At 45.7% G+C, this 23,908-nt stretch overlaps 13 non-coding genes across 13 annotated transcripts; 11 read left to right on the plus strand and 2 right to left on the minus strand.

Moving 5' to 3' along the window:
- Positions 1-918: 918 nt before the first annotated feature.
- Trnap-ugg (transfer RNA proline (anticodon UGG)) lies at positions 919-990 on the minus strand. The gene has a single exon. It is a non-coding gene; the product is annotated as a tRNA-Pro (tRNA).
- A 554-nt stretch (positions 991-1,544) lies between these two features.
- Trnaq-uug (transfer RNA glutamine (anticodon UUG)) lies at positions 1,545-1,616 on the plus strand. Its single transcript has one exon. It is a non-coding gene; the product is annotated as a tRNA-Gln (tRNA).
- A 1,124-nt stretch (positions 1,617-2,740) lies between these two features.
- Trnaq-uug (transfer RNA glutamine (anticodon UUG)) lies at positions 2,741-2,812 on the plus strand. The gene has a single exon. It is a non-coding gene; the product is annotated as a tRNA-Gln (tRNA).
- Positions 2,813-3,937: 1,125 nt separating this feature from the next.
- Positions 3,938-4,009, plus strand: Trnaq-uug (transfer RNA glutamine (anticodon UUG)). Its single transcript has one exon. It is a non-coding gene; the product is annotated as a tRNA-Gln (tRNA).
- A 3,004-nt stretch (positions 4,010-7,013) lies between these two features.
- Trnap-ugg (transfer RNA proline (anticodon UGG)) lies at positions 7,014-7,085 on the minus strand. The gene has a single exon. It is a non-coding gene; the product is annotated as a tRNA-Pro (tRNA).
- Positions 7,086-7,640: 555 nt separating this feature from the next.
- Trnaq-uug (transfer RNA glutamine (anticodon UUG)) lies at positions 7,641-7,712 on the plus strand. The gene has a single exon. It is a non-coding gene; the product is annotated as a tRNA-Gln (tRNA).
- A 1,125-nt stretch (positions 7,713-8,837) lies between these two features.
- Positions 8,838-8,909, plus strand: Trnar-acg (transfer RNA arginine (anticodon ACG)). Its single transcript has one exon. It is a non-coding gene; the product is annotated as a tRNA-Arg (tRNA).
- A 1,125-nt stretch (positions 8,910-10,034) lies between these two features.
- On the plus strand, positions 10,035-10,106 carry Trnaq-uug (transfer RNA glutamine (anticodon UUG)). Its single transcript has one exon. It is a non-coding gene; the product is annotated as a tRNA-Gln (tRNA).
- An 8,471-nt stretch (positions 10,107-18,577) lies between these two features.
- On the plus strand, positions 18,578-18,649 carry Trnaq-uug (transfer RNA glutamine (anticodon UUG)). The gene has a single exon. It is a non-coding gene; the product is annotated as a tRNA-Gln (tRNA).
- A 1,125-nt stretch (positions 18,650-19,774) lies between these two features.
- Trnaq-uug (transfer RNA glutamine (anticodon UUG)) lies at positions 19,775-19,846 on the plus strand. The gene has a single exon. It is a non-coding gene; the product is annotated as a tRNA-Gln (tRNA).
- A 1,124-nt stretch (positions 19,847-20,970) lies between these two features.
- Positions 20,971-21,042, plus strand: Trnaq-uug (transfer RNA glutamine (anticodon UUG)). The gene has a single exon. It is a non-coding gene; the product is annotated as a tRNA-Gln (tRNA).
- A 1,125-nt stretch (positions 21,043-22,167) lies between these two features.
- Trnaq-uug (transfer RNA glutamine (anticodon UUG)) lies at positions 22,168-22,239 on the plus strand. Its single transcript has one exon. It is a non-coding gene; the product is annotated as a tRNA-Gln (tRNA).
- A 1,491-nt stretch (positions 22,240-23,730) lies between these two features.
- Trnaq-uug (transfer RNA glutamine (anticodon UUG)) lies at positions 23,731-23,802 on the plus strand. Its single transcript has one exon. It is a non-coding gene; the product is annotated as a tRNA-Gln (tRNA).
- The last annotated feature ends 106 nt before the right edge of the window (positions 23,803-23,908 follow it).

The raw sequence follows: 23,908 nt of genomic DNA on the forward strand, positions 1-23,908 counted from the left end.
TGCAAATGTAATCGTGTCAAGCACCATCCGACCACTACGTAGCGTTGTGTGACAGCACGTACTTTTCGACAGTACTCTGTGTCCATAGCTGTTTTCATAGCTAGGCTGCTTCCAGCACAAAGCATCCACCATACGAAAGTGGCTGTTCCGCGATTTTGATTACCTGACCCTTCGACATCACTTAATGTACGATTACTGGCAAGAATTCTCGCTACATTCGAAGTTGTTCCCTCCACTTTCAACCTACTTGGTTGCTTCATTTGCCACGCAAACACTTCCTGAGGACGCTACATGTAATAAATCGCAGCTTACCGGTTTAATGACATGATGCTGGTCAGTATAATTCCGCTAGAGGCACACGGTTCCATGGTGTAATGGTTAGCACTCTGGACTTTGAATCCAGCGGTTCGAGTCTCGGTGGAACCTGATTCAGTGTTTTGCGATCGTTTCTAGAAACGTGTACGAGCTGGCAGTTGGAATTGTATATGCAAAATTTTAGCTAGGATCATGTAATGCAAATTGTTAATAGCAGTCCACACGTGAATGGGGAACGCTCCAAATGCTTATGCTTTTGCTACTAGGATTAATAACGGAACGTAAGGGGTTCAACTGCGAGAAGACGACCTCAGCTGCTTCTCCCAGCATCTCTCCGTTTTGGGTGCTGCATGCATTTAACAAACGTGCATGCGATGTACTAGTTCCTGGGAAACGAATAGAATCGTTGTTCGTGTCAGTCTTTAGGTATAGATATAAGTAATCGAAGACGGCTTAATCCTGCTTCGTAGATTGCTTTCCACAAGACGCACTTGCCAGTATCATTGGCCGGTGGCCCGACATGCAGTTTGTCCCGTTGCATGGCTTACTTTCAGAGACTCGCTAGTTTAGCGTAGTGCTTGGTTGTCGCGAAAGTGAAAAGTAGGGCCTGTCCGGCATTTGAACCCGGGACCTCCTGCACCCAAAGCAGGAATCATACCCCTAGACCAACAGGCCGCAAAAGTAAGCAACTGTACACCCCGCCACCTACTGAGATCTTGCCGCACTTGCTATTGAAGCATCCAATCTGGACCATATTCTCAAAGAGGTTTCTTAATCGACACCTACAACATGAGCTGTGCTGAGGACCAATGTAGTTGAAGGCTGAAAGAGCTGCTTGAGTTGTGGGACAGTATGTCGATCGTGTGAAGTGCAAATGTAATCGTGTCAAGCACCATCCGACCACTACGTAGCGTTGTGTGACAGCACGTACTTTTCGACAGTACTCTGTGTCCATAGCTGTTTTCATAGCTAGGCTGCTTCCAGCACAAAGCATCCACCATACGAAAGTGGCTGTCCCGCGATTTTGATTACCTGACCCTTCGACATCACTTAATGTACGATTACTGGCAAGAATTCTCGCTACATTCGAAGTTGTTCCTTCCACTTTCAACCTACTTGGTTGCTTCATTTGCCACGCAAACACTTCCTGAGGACGCTACATGTAATAAATCGCAGCTTACCGGTTTAATGACATGATGCTGCACAGTTTATGTCCGCTGGAGGCACACGGTTCCATGGTGTAATGGTTAGCACTCTGGACTTTGAATCCAGCGATCCGAGTTCGAGTCTCGGTGGAACCTGATTCAGTGTTTTGCGATCGTTTCTAGAAACGTGTACGAGCTGGCAGTTGGAATTGTATATGCAAATTTTAGCTAGGATCATGTAATGCAAATTGTTAATAGCAGTCCACACGTGAATGGGGAAGGCTCCAAATGCTTATGCTTTTGCTACTAGGATTAATAACGGAACGTAAGGGGTTCAACTGCGAGAAGACGACCTCAGCTGCTTCTCCCAGCATCTCTCCGTTTTGGGTGCTGCATGCGCATACATTTAAGGAACGTGCATGCAATGTACTAGTTCCTGGGAAACGAATAGAATCGTTGTACGTGTCAGTCTTTAGGTATAGATATAAGTAATCGAAGACGGCTTAATCCTGCTTCGTAGATTGCTTTCCACAAGACGCACTTGCCAGTATCATTGGCCGGTGGCCCGACATGCAGTTTTCCCCGTTGCATGGCTTACTTTCAGAGACTCGCTAGTTTATCGTAGTGATTGGTTGTCGCGAAAGTGAAAAGTAGGGCCTGTCCGGCATTTCAACCCGGGACCTCCTGCACCCAAAGCAGGAATCATACCCCTAGACCAACAGGCCGCAAAAGTAGGCAGCTGTGCACCCCGCCACCTACTGAGATCTTGCCGCACTTGCTATTGAAGCATCCAATCTGGACCATATTCTCAAAGAGGTTTCTTAATCCGACACCTACAACATGAGCTGTGCTGAGGACCAATGTAGTTGAAGGCTGAAAGAGCTGCTTGAGTTGTGAGACAGTATGTCGATCGTGGGAACTGCAAATGTTATCGTGTCAAGCACCATCAGCCCACTACGTAGCGTTGTGTGACAGCACGTACTTTTCGACAGTACTCTGTGTCCATAGCTGTTTTCATAGCTAGGCTGCTTCCAGCACAAAGCATCCACCATACGAAAGTGGCTGTTCCGCGATTTTGATTACCTGACCCTTCGACATCACTTAATGTACGAATACTGGCTAGAATTCTCGCTACATTCGAAGTTGTTCCCTCCACTTTCAACCTACTTGGTTGCTTCATTTGCCACGCAAACACTTCCTGAGGACGCTACATGTAATAAATCGCAGCTTACCGGTTTAATGACATGATGCTGCTCAGTTTAAGTCCGCTAGAGGCACACGGTTCCATGGTGTAATGGTTAGCACTCTGGACTTTGAATCCAGCGATCCGAGTTCGAGTCTCGGTGGAACCTGATTCAGTGTTTTGCGATCGTTTCTAGAAACGTGTACGAGCTGGCAGTTGGAATTGTATATGCAAAATTTGAGCTAGGATCATGTAATGCAAATTGTTAATAGCAGTCCACACGTGAATGGGGAACGCTCCAAATGCTTATGCTTTTGCTACTAGGATTAATAACCGAACGTAAGGGGTTCAACTGCGAGAAGACGACCTCAGCTGCTTCTCCCAGCATCTCTCCGTTTTGGGTGCTGCATGCGCATGCATTTAACAAACGTGCATGCGATGTACTAGTTCCTGGGAAACGAATAGAATCGTTGTACGTGTCAGTCTTTAGGTATAGATATAAGTAATCGAAGACGGCTTAATCCTGCTTCGTAGATTGCTTTCCACAAGACGCACTTGCCAGTATCATTGGCCGGTGGCCCGACATGCAGTTTGCCCCGTTGCATGGCTTACTTTCAGAGACTCGCTAGTTTATCGTAGTGCTTGGTTGTCGCGAAAGTGAAAAGTAGGGCCTGTCCGGCATTTGAATCCGGGACCTCCTGCACCCAAAGCAGGAATCATAGCCCTAGACCAACAGGCCGCAAAAGTAAGCAGCTGTGCACCCCGCCACCTACTGAGATCTTGCCGCACTTGCTATTGAAGCATCCAATCTGGACCATATTCTCAAAGAGGTTTCTTAATCCGACACCTACAACATGAGCTGTGCTGAGGACCAATGTAGTTGAAGGCTGAAAGAGATGCTTGAGTTGTGAGACAGTATGTCGATCGTGGGAACTGCAAATGTTATCGTGTCAAGCACCATCAGCCCACTACGTAGCGTTGTGTGACAGCACGTACTTTTCGACAGTACTCTGTGTCCATAGCTGTTTTCATAGCTAGGCTGCTTCCAGCACAAAGCATCCACCATACGAAAGTGGCTGTTCCGCGATTTTGATTACCTGACCCTTCGACATCACTTCATGTACGAATACTGGCAAGAATTCTCGCTACATTCGAAGTTGTTCCCTCCACTTTCAACCTACTTGGTTGCTTCATTTGCCACGCAAACACTTCCTGAGGACGCTACATGTAATAAATCGCAGCTTACCGGTTTAATGACATGATGCTGCTCAGTTTAAGTCCGCTAGAGGCACACGGTTCCATGGTGTAATGGTTAGCACTCTGGACTTTGAATCCAGCGATCCGAGTTCGAGTCTCGGTGGAACCTGATTCAGTGTTTTGCGATCGTTTCTAGAAACGTGTACGAGCTGGCAGTTGGAATTATATATGCAAAATTTTAGCTAGGATCATGTAATGCAAATTGTTAATAGCAGTCCACACGTGAATGGGGAACGCTCCAAATGCTTATGCTTTTGCTACTAGGATTAATAACGGAACGTAAGGGGTTCAACTGCGAGAAGACGACCTCAGCTGCTTCTCCCAGCATCTCTCCGTTTTGGGTGAATGGGGAACGCTCCAAATGCTTATGCTTTTGCTACTAGGATTAATAACGGAACGTAAGGGGTTCAACTGCGAGAAGACGACCTCAGCTGCTTCTCCCAGCATCTCTCCGTTTTGGGTGCTGCATGCGCATGCATTTAACAAACGTGCATGCGATGTACTAGTTCCTGGGAAACGAATAGAATCGTTGTACGTGTCAGTCTTTAGGTATAGATATAAGTAATCGAAGACGGCTTAATCCTGCTTCGTAGATTGCTTTCCACAAGACGCACTTGCCAGTATCATTGGCCGGTGGCCCGACATGCAGTTTGCCCGGTTGCATGGCTTACTTTCAGAGACTGGCTAGTTTATCGTAGTGCTTGGTTGTCGCGAAAGTGAACAGTAGGGCCTGTCCGGCATTTCAACCCGGGACCTCCTGCACCCAAAGCAGGAATCATACCCCTAGACCAACAGGCAGCAAAAGTAAGCAGCTGTGCACCCCGCCACCTACTGAGATCTTGCCGCACTTGCTATTGAAGCATCCAATCTGGACCATATTCTCAAAGAGGTTTCTTAATCCGACACCTGCAACATGAGCTGTGCTGAGGACCAATGTAAATGAAGGCTAAAAGAGCTGCTTGAGTTGTGAGACAGTATGTCGATCGTGTGAACTGCAAATGTTATCGTGTCAAGCACCATCAGCCCACTACGTAGCGTTGTGTGACAGCACGTACTTTTCGACAGTACTCTGTGTCCATAGCTGTTTTCATAGCTAGGCTGCTTCCAGCACAAAGCATCCACCATACGAAAGTGGCTGTTCCGCGATTTTGATTACCTGACCCTTCGACATCACTTCATGTACGTATACTGGCAAGAATTCTCGCTACATTCGAAGTTGTTCCCTCCACTTTCAACCTACTTGGTTGCTTCATTTGCCACGCAAACACTTCCTGAGGACGCTACATGTAATAAATCTTAGCTTACCGGTTTAATGACATGATGCTGCACAGTTTAAGTCCCCTAGAGGCACACGGTTCCATGGCGTAGTGGTTAGCACTCTGGACTTTGAATCCAGCGATCCGAGTTCGAGTCTCGGTGAAAATTGATTCAGTGTTTTGCGATCGTTTCTAGAAACGTGTACGAGCTGGCAGTTGGAATTGTATATGCAAAATTTTAGCTAGGATCATGTAATGCAAATTGTTAATAGCAGTCCACACGTGAATGGGGAAGGCTCCAAATGCTTATGCTTTTGCTACTAGGATTAATAACGGATCGTAAAGGGTTCAACTGCGAGAAGACGACCTCAGCTGCTTCTCCCAGCATCTCTCCGTTTTGGGTGTTGCATGCGCATGCATTTAACAAACGTGCATGCGATGTACTAGTTCCTGGGAAACGAATAGAATGGTTGCACGTGTCAGTCTTTAGGTATAGATATAAGTAATCGAAGACGGCTTAATCCTGCTTCGTAGATTGCTTTCCACAAGACGCACTTGCCAGTATCATTGGCCGGTGGCCCGACATGCAGTTTGCCCCGTTGCATGGCTTACTTTCAGAGACTCGCTAGTTTATCGTAGTGCTTGGTTGTCGCGAAAGTGAAAAGTAGGGCCTGTCCGGCATTTCAACCCGGGACCTCCTGCACCCAAAGCAGGAATCATACCCCTAGACCAACAGGCCGCAAAAGTAAGCAACTGTACACCCCGCCACCTACTGAGATCTTGCCGCACTTGCTATTGAAGCATCCAATCTGGACCATATTCTCAAAGAGGTTTCTTAATCGACACCTACTACATGAGCTGTGCTGAGGACCAATGTAGTTGAAGTCTGAAAGAGCTGCTTGAGTTGTGAGACAGTATGTCGATCGTGTGAAGTGCAAATGTAATCGTGTCAAGCACCATCCGACCACTACGTAGCGTTGTGTGACAGCACGTACTTTTCGACAGTACTCTGTGTCCATAGCTGTTTTCATAGCTAGGCTGCTTCCAGCACAAAGCATCCACCATACGAAAGTGGCTGTTCCGCGATTTTGATTACCTGACCCTTCGACATCACTTAATGTACGATTACTGGCAAGAATTCTCGCTACATTCGAAGTTGTTCCCTCCACTTTCAACCTACTTGGTTGCTTCATTTGCCACGCAAACACTTCCTGAGGACGCTACATGTAATAAATCGCAGCTTACCGGTTTAATGACATGATGCTGGTCAGTATAATTCCGCTAGAGGCACACGGTTCCATGGTGTAATGGTTAGCACTCTGGACTTTGAATCCAGCGGTTCGAGTCTCGGTGGAACCTGATTCAGTGTTTTGCGATCGTTTCTAGAAACGTGTACGAGCTGGCAGTTGGAATTGTATATGCAAAATTTTAGCTAGGATCATGTAATGCAAATTGTTAATAGCAGTCCACACGTGAATGGGGAACGCTCCAAATGCTTATGCTTTTGCTACTAGGATTAATAACGGAACGTAAGGGGTTCAACTGCGAGAAGACGACCTCAGCTGCTTCTCCCAGCATCTCTCCGTTTTGGGTGCTGCATGCGCATGCATTTAACAAACGTGCATGCGATGTACTAGTTCCTGGGAAACGAATAGAATGGTTGTACGTGTCAGTCTTTAGGTATAGATATAAGTAATCGAAGACGGCTTAATCCTGCTTCGTAGATTGCTTTCCACAAGACGCACTTGCCAGTATCATTGGCCGGTGGCCCGACATGCAGTTTGCCCCGTTGCATGGCTTACTTTCAGAGACTCGCTAGTTTAGCGTAGTGCTTGGTTGTCGCGAAAGTGAAAAGTAGGGCCTGTCCGGCATTTGAACCCGGGACCTCCTGCACCCAAAGCAGGAATCATACCCCTAGACCAACAGGCCGCAAAAGTAAGCAACTGTACACCCCGCCACCTACTGAGATCTTGCCGCACTTGCTATTGAAGCATCCAATCTGGACCATATTCTCAAAGAGGTTTCTTAATCCGACACCTGCAACATGAGCTGTGCTGAGGACCAATGTAAATGAAGGCTAAAAGAGCTGCTTGAGTTATGAGACAGTATGTCGATCGTGTGAACTGCAAATGTTATCGTGTCAAGCACCATCAGCCCACTACGTAGCGTTGTGTGACAGCACGTACTTTTCGACAGTACTCTGTGTCCATAGCTGTTTTCATAGCTAGGCTGCTTCCAGCACAAAGCATCCACCATACGAAAGTGGCTGTTCCGCGATTTTGATTACCTGACCCTTCGACATCACTTCATGTACGAATACTGGCAACAATTCTCGCTACATTCGAAGTTGTTCCCTCCACTTTCAACCTACTTGGTTGCTTCATTTGCCACGCAAACACTTCCTGAGGACGCTACATGTAATAAATCTTAGCTTACCGGTTTAATGACATGATGCTGCACAGTTTAAGTCCCCTTGAGGCACACGGTTCCATGGCGTAGTGGTTAGCACTCTGGACTTTGAATCCAGCGATCCGAGTTCGAGTCTCGGTGGAACCTGATTCAGTGTTTTGCGATCGTTTCTAGAAACGTGTACGAGCTGGCAGTTGGAATTGTATATGCAAAATTTTAGCTAGGATCATGTAATGCAAATTGTTAATAGCAGTCCACACGTGAATGGGGAAGGCTCCAAATGCTTATGCTTTTGCTACTAGGATTAATAACGGATCGTAAAGGGTTCAACTGCGAGAAGACGACCTCAGCTGCTTCTCCCAGCATCTCTCCGTTTTGGGTGTTGCATGCGCATGCATTTAACAAACGTGCATGCGATGTACTAGTTCCTGGGAAACGAATAGAATGGTTGTACGTGTCAGTCTTTAGGTATAGATATAAGTAATCGAAGACGGCTTAATCCTGCTTCGTAGATTGCTTTCCACAAGACGCACTTGCCAGTATCATTGGCCGGTGGCCCGACATGCAGTTTGCCCCGTTGCATGGCTTACTTTCAGGGACTCGCTAGTTTAACGTAGTGCTTGGTTGTCGCGAAAGTGAAAAGTAGGGCCTTTCCGGCATTTCAACCCGGGACCTCCTGCACCCAAAGCAGGAATCATACCCCTAGACCAACAGGCCGCAAAAGTAGGCAGCTGTGCACCCCGCCACCTACTGAGATCTTGCCGCACTTGCTATTGAAGCATCCAATCTGGACCATATTCTCAAAGAGGTTTCTTAATCCGACACCTACAACATGAGCTGTGCTGAGGACCAATGTAGTTGAAGGCTGAAAGAGCTGCTTGAGTTGTGGGACAGTATGTCGATCGTGGGAACTGCAAATGTTATCGTGTCAAGCACCAAAAGCCCACTACGTAGCGTTGTGTGACAGCACGTACTTTTCGACAGTACTCTGTGTCCATAGCTGTTTTCATAGCTAGGCTGCTTCCAGCACAAAGCATCCACCATACGAAAGTGGCTGTTCCGCGATTTTGATTACCTGACCCTTCGACATCACTTCATGTACGAATACTGGCAAGAATTCTCGCTACATTCGAAGTTGTTCCCTCCACTTTCAACCTACTTGGTTGCTTCATTTGCCACGCAAACACTTCCTGAGGACGCTACATGTAATAAATCGCAGCTTACCGGTTTAATGACATGATGCTGCACAGTTTAAGGCCCCTAGAGGCACACGGTTCCATGGTGTAGTGGTTAGCACTCTGGACTACGAATCCAGCGATCCGAGTTCGAGGCTCGGTGGAACCTGATTCAGTGTTTTGCGATCGTTTCTAGAAACGTGTACGAGCTGGCAGTTGGAATTGTATATGCAAAATTTTAGCTAGGATCATGTAATGCAAATTGTTAATAGCAGTCCACACGTGAATGGGGAACGCTCCAAATGCTTATGCTTTTGCTACTAGGATTAATAACGGAACGTAAGGGGTTCAACTGCAAGAAGAAGACCTCAGCTGCTTCTCCCAGCATCTCTCCGTTTTGGGTTTTGCATGCGCATGCATTTAACAAACGTGCATGCGATGTACTAGTTCCTGGGAAACGAATAGAATCGTTGTACGTGTCAGTCTTTAGGTATAGATATAAGTAATCGAAGACGGCTTAATCCTGCTTCGTAGATTGCTTTCCACAAGACGCACTTGCCAGTATCATTGGCCGGTGGCCCGACATGCAGTTTGCCCCGTTGCATGGCTTACTTTCAGAGACTCGCTAGTTTATCGTAGTGCTTGGTTGTCGCGAAAGTGAAAAGTAGGGCCTGTCTGGGATTTGAACCCGGGACCTCCTGCACCCAAAGCAGGAAACATACCCCTAGACCAACAGGCCGCAAAACTAAGCAACTGTACACCCCGCCACCTACTGAGATCTTGCCGCACTTGCTATTGAAGCATCCAATCTGGACCATATTCTCAAAGAGGTTTCTTAATCCGACACCTACAACATGAGCTGTGCTGAGGACCAATGTAGTTGAAGGCTGAAAGAGCTGCTTGAGTTGTGAGACAGTATGTCGATCGTGGGAACTGCAAATGTTATCGTGTCAAGCACCATCAGCCTACTACGTAGCGTTGTGTGACAGCACGTACTTTTCGACAGTACTCTGTGTCCATAGCTGTTTTCATAGCTAGGCTGCTTCCAGCACAAAGCATCCACCATACGAAAGTGGCTGTTCCGCGATTTTGATTACCTGACCCTTCGACTTCACTTAATGTACGAATACTGGCAAGAATTCTCGCTACATTCGAAGTTGTTCCCTCCACTTTCAACCTACTTGGTTGCTTCATTTGCCACGCAAACACTTCCTGAGGACGCTACATGTAATAAATCGCAGCTTACCGGTTTAATGACATGATGCTGCTCAGTTTAATTCCGCTAGTGGCACACGGGTCCATGGTGTAATGGTTAGCACTCTGGACTTTGAATCCAGCGATCCGAGTTCGAGTCTCGGTGGAACCTGATTCAGTGTTTTGCGATCGTTTCTAGAAACGTGTACGAGCTGGCAGTTGGAATTGTATATGCAAAATTTTAGCTAGGATCATGTAATGCAAATTGTTAATAGCAGTCCACACGTGAATGGGGAACGCTCCAAATGCTTATGCTTTTGCTACTAGGATTAATAACGGAACGTAAGGGGTTCAACTGCGAGAAGACGACCTCAGCTGCTTCTCCCAGCATCTCTCCGTTTTGGGTGCTGCATGCGCATGCATTTAACAAACGTGCATGCGATGTACTAGTTCCTGGGAAACGAATAGAATCGTTGTACGTGTCAGTCTTTAGGTATAGATATAAGTAATCGAAGACGGCTTAATCCTGCTTCGTAGATTGCTTTCCACAAGACGCACTTGCCAGTATCATTGGCCGGTGGCCCGACATGCAGTTTGCCCCGTTGCATGGCTTACTTTCAGAGACTCGCTAGTTTATCGTAGTGCTTGGTTGTCGCGAAAGTGAAAAGTAGGGCCTGTCCGGCATTTCAACCCGGGACCTCCTGCACCCAAAGCAGGAATCATACCCCTAGACCAACAGGCAGCAAAAGTAAGCAGCTGTGCACCCCGCCACCTACTGAGATCTTGCCGCACTTGCTATTGAAGCATCCAATCTGGTCCATATTCTCAAAGAGGTTTCTTAATCCGACACCTGCAACATGAGCTGTGCTGAGGACCAATGTAGTTGAAGGCTAAAAGAGCTGCTTGAGTTATGAGACAGTATGTCGATCGTGTGAACTGCAAATGTTATCGTGTCAAGCACCATCAGCCCACTACGTAGCGTTGTGTGACAGCACGTACTTTTCGACAGTACTCTGCGTCCATAGCTGTTTTCATAGCTAGGCTGCTTCCAGCACAAAGCATCCACCATACGAAAGTGGCTGTTTCCGCGATTTTGATTACCTGACCCTTCGACATCACTTCATGTACGAATACTGGCAAGAATTCTCGCTACATTCGAAGTTGTTCCCTCCACTTTTCAACCTACTTGGTTGCTTCATTTGCCACGCAAACACTTCCTGAGGACGCTACATGTAATAAATCTTAGCTTACCGGTTTAATGACATGATGCTGCACAGTTTAAGTCCGCTAGAGGCACACGGTTCCATGGTATTCTGGCTTTAGCCGTCGCCGCGATCGGACGTGCTTGTTGTTTACTCCGCGTACGTTAGCGCTATCGCCGGTGTTTGGTGTTTACGTGAAGTTAGCTGTACATTTTCGCTGTTATTTTTTGAGTGGTGTCTCTGATAAGTGTTTTTATAGTGCTTTCGCCCGTTCCACGTTTCGTGCTTCGCCGCAATTTCGGTTGTTGCCGGAATTTCGTCGGAACCGACGACCATGTCTGACACCGTCAGGAAGAATACTTTAGTCTTCTCGTTCGAGAAAGGAACACGGCCGGTCCAACCCACTGCGCTGGAAATCCACGATTGGCTGACTGAGGTAATCGGTATTAATTCTGACTCTGTTCATACCACGCAATTAGATGCTGAAAAATACTGTGTTTTTGTTAAATTTCTGAACTCAGTGACAGTCGATAAGTTGCTTGCAAAATGGGGTAATTCCGTCGAATTTGTTCATCGAGACGGTTCAAAAAGTAATGTCTCTGTACGAAAAGCTGATATCATGTACACCAATGTCAGGATTTTGAATGTTCCAATTGAAATTGATAATCAGTTGATCAAGGACGCTCTATCTAAATATGGCGAAGTTAAATCTATCTATAACGAAAGATGGTCGAAGCTATACAAGATACAGTGTTTTAACGGCATTAGATCCGTTGAAATGGAGGTGAAAGCCAACATTCCGTCCCATATATCCGTTGCAGGCCATAAAGCACATGTTGTGTATTCTGGTCAGGAGCGCACGTGCAATATTTGCAATGAGACAGGTCATTTCCGATAAGATTGTCCGCGCCGTGTTTTTGTTCTTCGGAACAATCTAACACAGCGTCAAAAACTGACCCTCAGCGATGTCTTACCAAATAGCACTTCCCTTCTTTCGGTTAACGACAGTGGTGCATGTACTTCTGCAGTGCCCGCCATAACTACTACGGAGTTCCCTCCCCTGAGCGTCATTACATCACACCCTTCTGTTCCCGATTGCGATCTCCAGAATAAGAAGCGACCGTTGGAAACGACCGATGACGGCTCGGACGGCGAGTCCGCCCGTAATTCGCCTTCCACCCGCAAGCAGAAGCAGTGTAATGCGGATGTGCTCGAGGAAACGAACAGTACATGTATTGACGTGACGACAGCCGCTGAGGCAACCCGGCTGCTGTCGGTGTCTGAACAGGTACAAACGGTCCACGGAGGGGACGCAGTAACGATTGTCGCGGAGACGGAAGAGGCGCACTCTGAAGCACAAGAGGTGACGGAGCGGAACCCAACTCAAGAACTTACAGACCCACAAACCGCCGACTCAGTCAGTGCTCTGGAGCTAGTGACGGAAGAACAAGGAAATGGCACTCGTAAAAAGGACGCTGTTGAGGCAGCTTCGGTCACAACGGTGGTAAAGATAGACAATCCGAATGACGGCGCGTTGAACCAAGATGTCCGAAGACGCCGACTCAAACCGCTACCTACTCTCAAAGCTTCCCGTAACCAAAGCAAACAACAACCAGCACAAGAGGAAGCGACGGCCAAGAACGTCTTGTATGAAATCATCACGGAAAGACCTAAGGAGGTACCTTCAAGTGACATTAGTGATGCAAAGCCCCTCGGTAAAACTAAAACCCGAGATGTTCGGAATCCTGCACCAAAATGAGGCTGTAAGATGAAAAAAAAAGGGATTTTGTTGAACCAGTTTCATTTCTAATTGTACTACTGTCTTAGTCATATTTCAGAGGAACCAGATGAAGTGTTTACCGAGCTTCAAATACTGACTATTCTTTTAGATGTTTGTTTAAGCGGAGTCGTTTCTCTCTTCTAGAAGCTGCACATCTCTTTTCTTTTTTTTTTTTTTTATTAATATTTTGTTATCTTTTTAATCACTTATTTACTTTTTATGCAAACTAAATGTCCCAGGCATATACAATTACGACTATCAACATTAACAGGATTACATCCGTGACTAAAGTTACAGCGCTCAAGGATTATTTATATGAGTCAGGGACGGACATTGCTTTCCTACAGGAAGTAGTGCTGACTAATCTTACAGTGCCTGGATATTTGGCGATTTTAAATGTCTCACTTGACACCAACGTCGGTACAGCAATTTTAGTCAGGGAGGGGATTCCTGTCTCGGATATCGAGAGGTTGGACTCCGGCAGAGCGATAGGTATAAAAGTCTTTGGTTCTACCCTTATCAATCTGTATGCCCCTTCTGGCACATCCAATAGAATGGAAAGAGCACAGTTCTATAAAGAAGAAATCATTTATTTATTACGGAAAAACCCAAAAGATCTTATAATAGGCGGTGATTTTAATTGTGTGATAAATAAGAAAGACCAGGTTCCGAATTTTAATAACTGCAGTGAACTGAAGCGTTTCGTCACTGTTTTACAGCTTAAAGATGCTTGGGAAATAATGTATCCCACTTTTGTGGCATTTACATTCCTAGGTCCTCACTCACGTAGCAGGATCGACAGACTCTACATATCGCAAAGTCTAGTTAGCTCCTTCATTAAAGCAGAGACGATTCCAGTTTACTTTTCTGATCATAGCTCCGTGCTAGCTTCCATCAACCTTACTGCGCAACCCACTCGCCGTTTTAGAAGTTCATGGCACCTTAATACGTCACTGATGCAGGACGACGGATTAGAAGAAAGTTTGACAGAAGCGTGGGCATTGTGCCTCCGCTCTGCAGATAGACACGTCTCAGTACTAGACTGGTGGTGCAACAGGGCAAAGCCTAAACTGAGAAAAGTTCTCATCCAGTATAGTGTACAACGATCGAAAGACTTGAAAAATTCCATCGAATTTTATTATACCATGCTGCGAAATTTATATGAGCAGGCAAACACTTCCAACGTCCGTCTGGCAGATATCAAGCAAACTAAGGCCAAATTGCTCAGTCTTAAAAGACAGCAGATGGAGGGTCTGAAATTAAAATCCAAGGCTAAGACAGTCGTGGAGGATGAACATGCTTCCTTGTACCATCTACTGAAGCACGAAAGAAACAGGAGACGCACCTTCATTGATGGACTTCAGTCTGAAACTGGCGAGACACTCACGACTCAGAGAGACATCGTCAATGCAGTGCACAAATATTACGAAGACCTATACACTGCCAACCCGGTATGTGAAGAGTCCTTCGATGAGTTCCTTAGTTACATAGCTCCACAGGTCTCGGACGAGGAAAACGAAGACCTTCTCGTTGAGTGTACTAACGAAGATATCCACAGAATCATCTGCAAATCTCCTCTGAGGAAATCGCCGGGACCGGATGGTTTGCCTGTTGAATTTTATAAACGATACTGGCCACTGATTGGTGACATGTTTACCCGAATGACGAACGAGGTGCTTCAGGGAAAGCATTTACCTGCTGTTTTTAAAGAGAGCACAATAGTACTAATCCCAAAAAATGCTGCAAACAGAAACCTCAACAACTTTCGTCCTATCTCCCTGTTAAACTCTGATTATAAAATCATCGGCAGAATTTTAAACAACAGACTCTCTCAGTTGGCCAAAAAGATAGTAAGTCCATACCAGTCCTGTGTGCCTACCAAGAGCATTTTCAAAAGCATAGCTGAATATAGAGATATAATTGCCATCACTGCTGTGACCACCATAAAATGTGCTATCATGTTTATTGACTTCCAGAAAGCATTTGATCGTGTGGATCATAGATTCCTTAGTGCCACACTGAACAAAATAGGTTTTAATGAGCGAGTCGTAAGTGTGATCAGCAATGTTGCGACAGGCATCAGCGCTTGTATATCAGTTAACTGCCAGAGGACAAAGCAGATTCAGATCAGGCGCGGCGTTCCTCAAGGAAGCCCCCTTTCCATGTTCCTATTCGTGCTTTCATTAGAACCTTTCCTCCGCAGTGTTCATGCCACTCTAACTGGCATCACATTATCTGGTCACCGAACAGTCATAAACGCCTATGCCGATGATGTCGGAGTCGTCCTGCGAAATCCCGACGACATTTTAAAATTGGAAACGCTAATTAAAAAGTACTGTAGAGTCTCCGGAGCAGGTGTCAACGCAAACAAAAGCAAACTCCTAAACCTGCGGGGTTTTCAACATACCACCTTAGCCTGGGCCACAATGGTCACCCAATGCAAAGCACTAGGAATAACACTGACACCTTGTCCGTTAAAAATGGCAGCTATCAATTGGAGGAATACGTCGGGACAACTTCTTGGAACAACAAGAGAAAACCTCCACCGTAACTTGAACCAAGTTCAGAGGGTGATTTTCATTAACCACTGCATTCTCTCCAGGAGTTACTTTATAGCACAGATCTTCCCACTACCGAAAATGATTGGAAAAAAGATAATGTCTACCATTGCCAGCTATCTTTGGAGAGGGGATATATTCAGAGTCGACGCAAAAACTGCGACCTTAGATCCCAGGAATGGAGGTTTGGGGTTAGTTGACATCAGAAATAAGGCGTCTGCGCTTTTTATAAAAAGGACCGCCACTATCCTTAGCGACCACGCTGATAGCATTACAACTAAATTATTTGAAGTTGTCAGGCCTGCCAGTTTACAGGCGCCGGTGAATGTGCAAAAAATAAATAACCGGCTCCAGTACGTTCGTGTATATTTTGTGGAATTCAGCTATCTCGGCGGTGTCATCATCAACTCACGACGGATCACGGCCCGCGATATTCTGTCCCATCGAAAGAAAATGGAGGGGAGAAACAAATTGGAAAGTAAATACCCACACACTGATTGGGACGCCATATGGAAAAATATTAATATGCGTGGTCTACCATCGGACGTCAAGTCAGCGTGGTATAAAACAGTGAATGAGACCGTAAGCACCAATGAAAGGTTACATGCAATCGGCGTTAGCGACACGAACCTATGTCTCAAATGTAAATTGATCGACACGTTAGTGCACAGATTCACGTGCGGTGGCAATCTACAACTCTGTAATTGGATTAGGGAACAACTGGCTTTTCTTACGAGATCTTCGGTGGAAAATTTTCCCCCTGTTACATTCCTCAGGCCTCAGACTTGCTATTTTCCAGCAGCAAAAAACAACTCGGTCCATTGGTTAATGGGACACTATGTGAATTACGTAATTAATCACCTGGGAAATGACAATTCCACTGATTTTTACATGTACTTGAAGTGTGCTTTTTATAACGCCCTGAAATATAAAGACCACAAGAAAAACTACGGCAATATGCTTAAAATTGTATTCGAGCGACTGGGCATTGGTTGACAAGCCAACGAGATAAACAAAAATCGTTTATTTAAGCGAAACGACGCTTAAACAAAAACAATTGGGGAGAAGTACAATTTTACAGTTTCATATTACAATCACTTATCTTCTGCTGGCAAAGAAGGCTATTTTGTTTATTGCACAGAAGAAGCCGAAGCCGAAAGCCAGTATCGCAGGGTTAAAGATAAATTGTTTTCTTATACATTCATTTTATGACTGAGAAGGAAGTCTCATTTGTTTCCATGGAAGGGAACATACTTTTTTATTATTATTATTAATCTCAAGAAGGAAAGGAGGCTATGGAATTAGTGCCTTAACATAAAATTCCTTCTTCACATTCCATGAAGATTTTTCTTTTACAATAAAAAAATAACAAACAAACAAAATAATAATAATAACAATAAAAAAACTAAACAGAAATTAAAAAAATAATATACAGGTTCAGGGTCCACTACTTCCTACAACTTTATTATATATTACAAAGAAGTATGCTAGGTTGCCGAGAAGCAGTGGATGAGAAAAAAAAAAAAAAAAAAAAAAAAAAAGCACTAAAGCTATAACCTTCAATCTCTATTGCCTCGGCATGACATAAATTTTTTGTTTCAAATGAAGCATCTTTTGGTTCAGGATTTCGAAGGCAAAACAGCATATATCTACGTATACACAAGATGTAAAATTTCTTATTGAAAACTATGATAAAGACACGCCTCAGCAACAGGACTGGGTGGAGACATCGCGGCCAGGCCTCGAGATTTTGACCCCTGCCCGCTTTGCCTCCGCCTGCCTCATGCTGCCAAGTTCCTTACAAAAAAAAAAAAAAAAAAAAAAAAAAAAAAAAAAAAAAAAAAAAAAGGATAAGGCGTCGGACTGCGGATCTGATAAACAGAAAAATAAAAAAAAATAAAAAGGAAAAAAAAATGGTGTAATGGTTAGCACTCTGGACTCTGAATCCAGCGATCCGAGTTCGAGTCGCGGTGGAACCTGATTCAGTGTTTTGCGATCGTTTCTAGAAACGTGTACGAGCTGGCAGTTGGAATTGTATATGCAAAATTTTAGCTAGGATCATGTAATGCAAATTGTTAATAGCAGTCCACACGTGAATGGGGAACGCTCCAAATGCTTATGCTTTTGCTACTAGGATTAATAACGGAACGTAAGGGGTTCAACTGCGAGAAGACGACCCCAGCTGCTTCTCCCAGCATCTCTCCGTTTTGGGTGCTGCATGCGCATGCATTTAACAAACGTGCATGCGATGTACTAGTTCCTGGGAAACGAATAGAATCGTTGTACGTGTCAGTCTTTAGATATAGATATAAGTAATCGAAGACGGCTTAATCCTGCTTCGTAGATTGCTTTCCACAAGACGCACTTGCCAGTATCATTGGCCGGTGGCCCGACATGCAGTTTGCCCCGTTGCATGGCTTACTTTCAGAGACTCGCTAGTTTAGCGTAGTGCTTGGTTGTCGCGAAAGTGAAAAGTAGGGCCTGTCCGGCATTTCAACCCGGGACCTCCTGCACCCAAAGCAGGAATCATACCCCTAGACCAACAGGCCGCAAAAGTAAGCAGCTGTGCACCCCGCCACCTACTGAGATCTTGCCGCACTTGCTATTGAAGCATCCAATCTGGACCATATTCTCAAAGAGGTTACTTAATCGACACCTACAACATGATCTGTGCTGAGGACCAATGTAGTTGAAGGCTGAAAGAGCTGCTTGAGTTGTGAGACAGTATGTCGATCGTGGGAAGTACAAATGTAATCGTGTCAAGCACCATCCGACCACTACGTAGCGTTGTGTGACAGCACGTACTTTTCGACAGTACTCTGTGTCCATAGCTGTTTTCATAGCTAGGCTGCTTCCTGCACAAAGCATCCACCATACGAAAGTGGCTGTTCCGCGATTTTGATTACCTGACCCTTCGACATCACTTCATGTACGAATACTGGCAAGAATTCTCGCTACATTCGAAGTTGTTCCCTCCACTTTCAACCTACTTGGTTGCTTCATTTGCCACGCAAACACTTCCTGAGGACGCTACATGTAATAAATCGCAGCTTACCGGTTTAATGACATGATGCTGCTCAGTTTAAGTCCGCTAGAGGCACACGGTTCCATGGTGTAATGGTTAGCACTCTGGACTTTGAATCCAGCGATCCGAGTTCGAGTCTCGGTGGAACCTGATTCAGTGTTTTGCGATCGTTTCTAGAAACGTGTACGAGCTGGCAGTTGGTATTGTATATGCAAAATTTTAGCTAGGATCATGTAATGCAAATTGTTAATAGCAGTCCACACGTGAATGGGGAACGCTCCAAATGCTTATGCTTTTGCTACTAGGATTAATAACGGAACGTAAGGGGTTCAACTTCGAGAAGACGACCTCAGCTGCTTCTCCCAGCATCTCTCCGTTTTGGGTGCTGCATGCGCATGCATTTAACAAACGTGCATGCGATGTACTAGTTCCTGGGAAACGAATAGAATCGTTGTACGTGTCAGTCTTTAGGTATAGATATAAGTAATCGAAGACGGCTTAATCCTGCTTCGTAGATTGCTTTCCACAAGACGCACTTGCCAGTATCATTGGCCGGTGGCCCGACATGCAGTTTGCCCCGTTGCATGGCTTACTTTCAGAGACTCGCTAGTTTAGCGTAGTGTTTGGTTGTCGCGAAAGTGAAAAGTAGGGCCTGTCCGGCATTTCAACCGAGGACCTCCTGCACCCAAAGCAGGAATCATACCCCTAGACCAACAGGCCGCAAAAGTAAGCAGCTGTGCACCCCGCCACCTACTGAGATCTTGCCGCACTTGCTATTGAAGCATCCAATCTTCACAATATTCTCAAAGAGGTTTCTTAATCCGACACCTGCAACATGAGCTGTGCTGAGGACCAATGTAGTTGAAGGCTGAAAGAGCTGCTTGAGTTATGAGACAGTATGTCGATCGTGTGAACTGCAAATGTTATCGTGTCAAGCACCATCAGCCCACTACGTAGCGTTGAGTGACAGCACGTACTTTTCGACAGTACTCTGCGTCCATAGCTGTTTTCATAGCTAGGCTGCTTCCAGCACAAAGCATCCACCATACGAAAGTGGCTGTTCCGCGATTTTGATTACCTGACCCTTCGACATTACTTCATGTACGAATACTGGCAAGAATTCTCGCTACATTCGAAGTTGTTCCCTCCACTTTCAACCTACTTGGTTGCTTCATTTGCCACGCAAACACTTCCTGAGGACGCTACATGTAATAAATCGCAGCTTACCGGTTTAATGACATGATGCTGCTCAGTTTAAGTCCGCTAGAGGCACACGGTTCCATGGTGTAATGGTTAGCACTCTGGACTTTGAATCCAGCGATCCGAGTTCGAGTCTCGGTGGAACCTGATTCAGTGTTTTGCGATCGTTTCTAGAAACGTGTACGAGCTGGCAGTTGGAATTGTATATGCAAAATTTTAGCTAGGATCATGTAATGCAAATTGTTAATAGCAGTCCACACGTGAATGGGGAACGCTCCAAATGCTTATGCTTTTGCTACTAGGATTAATAACGGAACGTAAGGGGTTCAACTGCGAGAAGACGACCTCAGCGGCTTCTCCCAGCATCTCTCCGTTTTGGGTGCTGCATGCGCATGCATTTAACAAACGTGCATGCGATGTACTAGTTCCTGGGAAACGAATAGAATCGTTGTACGTGTCAGTCTTTAGGTATAGATATAAGTAATCGAAGACGGCTTAATCCTGCTTCGTAGATTGCTTTCCACAAGACGCACTTGCCAGTATCATTGGCCGGTGGCCCGACATGCAGTTTGCCCCGTTGCATGGCTTACTTTCAGAGACTCGCTAGTTTAGCGTAGTGCTTGGTTGTCGCGAAAGTGAAAAGTAGGGCCTGTCCGGCATTTCAACCCGGGACCTCCTGCACCCAAAGCAGGAATCATACCCCTAGACCAACAGGCCGCAAAAGTAAGCAGCTGTGCACCCCGCCACCTACTGAGATCTTGCCGCACTTGCTATTGAAGCATCCAATCTGGACCATATTCTCAAAGAGGTTACTTAATCGACACCTACAACATGATCTGTGCTGAGGACCAATGTAGTTGAAGGCTGAAAGAGCTGCTTGAGTTGTGAGACAGTATGTCGATCGTGGGAAGTACAAATGTAATCGTGTCAAGCACCATCCGACCACTACGTAGCGTTGTGTGACAGCACGTACTTTTCGACAGTACTCTGTGTCCATAGCTGTTTTCATAGCTAGGCTGCTTCCTGCACAAAGCATCCACCATACGAAAGTGGCTGTTCCGCGATTTTGATTACTTGACCCTTCGACATCACTTCATGTACGAATACTGGCAAGAATTCTCGCTACATTCGAAGTTGTTCCCTCCACTTTCAACCTACTTGGTTGCTTCATTTGCCACGCAAACACTTCCTGAGGACGCTACATGTAATAAATCGCAGCTTACCGGTTTAATGACATGATGCTGCTCAGTTTAAGTCCGCTAGAGGCACACGGTTCCATGGTGTAATGGTTAGCACTCTGGACTTTGAATCCAGCGATCCGAGTTCGAGTCTCGGTGGAACCTGATTCAGTGTTTTGCGATCGTTTCTAGAAACGTGTACGAGCTGGCAGTTGGAATTGTATATGCAAAATTTTAGCTAGGATCATGTAATGCAAATTGTTAATAGCAGTCCACACGTGAATGGGGAACGCTCCAAATGCTTATGCTTTTGCTACTAGGATTAATAACGGAACGTAAGGGGTTCAACTTCGAGAAGACGACCTCAGCTGCTTCTCCCAGCATCTCTCCGTTTTGGGTGCTGCATGCGCATGCATTTAACAAACGTGCATGCGATGTACTAGTTCCTGGGAAACGAATAGAATCGTTGTACGTGTCAGTCTTTAGGTATAGATATAAGTAATCGAAGACGGCTTAATCCTGCTTCGTAGATTGCTTTCCACAAGACGCACTTGCCAGTATCATTGGCCGGTGGCCCGACATGCAGTTTGCCCCGTTGCATGGCTTACTTTCAGAGACTCGCTAGTTTAGCGTAGTGTTTGGTTGTCGCGAAAGTGAAAAGTAGGGCCTGTCCGGCATTTCAACCGAGGACCTCCTGCACCCAAAGCAGGAATCATACCCCTAGACCAACAGGCCGCAAAAGTAAGCAGCTGTGCACCCCGCCACCTACTGAGATCTTGCCGCACTTGCTATTGAAGCATCCAATCTTCACAATATTCTCAAAGAGGTTTCTTAATCCGACACCTGCAACATGAGCTGTGCTGAGGACCAATGTAGTTGAAGGCTGAAAGAGCTGCTTGAGTTGTGAGACAGTATGTCGATCGTGGGAACTGCAAATGTTATCGTGTCAAGCACCATCAGCCCACTACGTAGCGTTGTGTGACAGCACGTACTTTTCGACAGTACTCTGTGTCCATAGCTGTTTTCATAGCTAGGCTGCTTCCAGCACAAAGCATCCACCATACGAAAGTGGCTGTTCCGCGATTTTGATTACCTGACCCTTCGACATCACTTAATGTACGAATACTGGCTAGAATTCTCGCTACATTCGAAGTTGTTCCCTCCACTTTCAACCTACTTGGTTGCTTCATTTGCCACGCAAACACTTCCTGAGGACGCTACATGTAATAAATCGCAGCTTACCGGTTTAATGACATGATGCTGCTCAGTTTAATTCCGCTAGAGGCACACGGTTCCATGGTGTAATGGTTAGCACTCTGGACTTTGAATCCAGCGATCCGAGTTCGAGTCTCGGTGGAACCTGATTCAGTGTTTTGCGATCGTTTCTAGAAACGTGTACGATCTGGCAGTTGGAATTGTATATGCAAAATTTTAGCTAGGATCATGTAATGCAAATTGTTAATAGCAGTCCACACGTGAATGGGGAACGCTCCAAATGCTTATGCTTTTGCTACTAGGATTAATAACGGAACGTAAGGGGTTCAACTGCGAGAAGACGACCTCAGCTGCTTCTCCCAGCATCTCTCCGTTTTGGGTGCTGCATGCGCATGCATTTAACAAACGTGCATGCGATGTACTAGTTCCTGGGAAACGAATAGAATCGTTGTACGTGTCAGTCTTTAGGTATAGATATAAGTAATCGAAGACGGCTTAATTCTGCTTCGTAGATTGCTTTCCACAAGACGCACTTGCCAGTATCATTGGCCGGTGGCCCGACATGCAGTTTGCCCCGTTGCATGGCTTACTTTCAGAGACTCGCTAGTTTAGCGAGCAGTCCACATGTGAATGGGGAACGCTCCAAATGCTTATGCTTTTGCTACTAGGATTAATAACGGAACGTAAGGGGTTCAACTTCGAGAAGACGACCTCAGCTGCTTCTCCCAGCATCTCTCCGTTTTGGGTGCTGCATGCGCATGCATTTAACAAACGTGCATGCGATGTACTAGTTCCTGGGAAACGAATAGAATCGTTGTACGTGTCATTCTTTAGGTATAGATATAAGTAATCGAAGACGGCTTAATCCTGCTTCGTAGATTGCTTTCCACAAGACGCACTTGCCAGTATCATTGGCCGGTGGCCCGACATGCAGTTTGCCCCGTTGCATGGCTTACTTTCAGAGACTCGCTAGTTTCTCGTAGTGTTTGGTTGTCGCGAAAGTGAAAAGTAGGGCCTGTCCGGCATTTCAACCCGGGACCTCCTGCACCCAAAGCAGGAATCATACCCCTAGACCAACAGGCCGCAAAAGTAAGCAGCTGTGCACCCCGCCACCTACTGAGATCTTGCCGCACTTGCTATTGAAGCATCCAATCTTCACAATATTCTCAAAGAGGTTTCTTAATCCGACACCTGCAACATGAGCTGTGCTGAGGACCAATGTAGTTGAAGGCTGAAAGAGCTGCTTGAGTTATGAGACAGTATGTCGATCGTGTGAACTGCAAATGTTATCGTGTCAAGCACCATCAGCCCACTACGTAGCGTTGAGTGACAGCACGTACTTTTCGACAGTACTCTGCGTCCATAGCTGTTTTCATAGCTAGGCTGCTTCCAGCACAAAGCATCCACCATACGAAAGTGGCTGTTCCGCGATTTTGATTACCTGACCCTTCGACATCACTTCATGTACGAATACTGGCAAGAATTCTCGCTACATTCGAAGTTGTTCCCTCCACTTTCAACCTACTTGGTTGCTTCATTTGCCACGCAAACACTTCCTGAGGACGCTACATGTAATAAATCGCAGCTTACCGGTTTAATGACATGATGCTGCTCAGTTTAAGTCCGCTAGAGGCACACGGTTCCATGGTGTAATGGTTAGCACTCTGGACTTTGAATCCAGCGATCCGAGTTCGAGTCTCGGTGGAACCTGATTCAGTGTTTTGCGATCGTTTCTAGAAACGTGTACGATCTGGCAGTTGGAATTGTATATGCAAAATTTTAGCTAGGATCATGTAATGCAAATAGTTAATAGCAG

The sequence above is a fragment of the Schistocerca gregaria genome, chromosome 3, assembly GCF_023897955.1.
Source record: "Schistocerca gregaria isolate iqSchGreg1 chromosome 3, iqSchGreg1.2, whole genome shotgun sequence".
In the NCBI taxonomy this organism is placed as follows: Eukaryota; Metazoa; Arthropoda; class Insecta; order Orthoptera; family Acrididae; genus Schistocerca; species Schistocerca gregaria.